Raw genomic sequence first — 1,125 nt, 5'->3', positions numbered from 1 at the left:
GCGACCTGTCCAGGGTGTACCCCGCCTTCGCCCATCAGCAGCCGGGATAGGCTCCGGCACCCCCACGACCCCGAAAGGGACGAAGCGGACAAGAAGATGGATGGATGGATGAATGCTGCCTCTCTTTTATTATCAAAAATAGTCAAAACATCAGATTCTTAACAAAGAAACCATTACACTCAGAAATTATATATATATATATATATATATATATATATATATATATATATATATATATATATATATATATATATATATATATATATATATATGTATATGTATATATGTATATATATATATATATTGTACTGAGTTGTAGAAAAGGTTTTACATTTTGGTGTGCTTATTCATCGCATTTCATGGACATGCATTGTTGTATAATAAAGTACACTTTAAGTTTATTTTAATATGTATACTTGAGTATTAGCAAATAACCTATAGAGCATTGTGTGAAATATACAAACCAAATACTTCAGACTAAGTTGGAACACTTAAAATTGAATAGAATATTGTTAGTGTATAAAAAGTAAACTTAAAGTATATGGACTGAGTTTAGCTACATATAGTACACTTAAATGGACTACTTTTTGCTAAGGGCTCATATTCAAACATAATTTTAGACAACACAACACTGCCATTTGGAACTGTCTGTATATTTTATGCAGGAACAAATCTTTATTTGACCAAAAAATGGCTTGATAAGAGTACTTGATCATTATTGCAAATCATGGACAATAGTGGAAACGCTATATAATTTGATTTTTTTTTTCCCCCAGTAAATTTAAATCAAATTATTGAAAAGAATATAATAAAGCAATCCCTCAGCCTTTGATTCAAATGCCCTGCAGTCGGGTTAATAAAATTCAGGTTCTACGACCGTCTCTGTTGCTTGATGGTCGACCGGTTAACTCAAAACTTTCTAATTCATTTATACGGTCTTTGTTTTTTAGAGAACTGTTGCCAACATATTCCAAAAAATGTCACCATATTACACAAAAGAGGAAGAGTGCAAGTTAAGATCTCAGTTTGTTGAATATCCAGTCTGTCTAAAATAAAAAGAAATATATTTTAAAATTAATAATGCCATTTATACATAAAAGAAATTGTTACATTTGATTATTCTGT

The sequence above is a fragment of the Oryzias melastigma genome, linkage group LG1, assembly GCF_002922805.2.
Source record: "Oryzias melastigma strain HK-1 linkage group LG1, ASM292280v2, whole genome shotgun sequence".
In the NCBI taxonomy this organism is placed as follows: domain Eukaryota; kingdom Metazoa; phylum Chordata; class Actinopteri; order Beloniformes; family Adrianichthyidae; genus Oryzias; species Oryzias melastigma.
Note: the sequence above shows the minus strand (reverse complement) of the source record.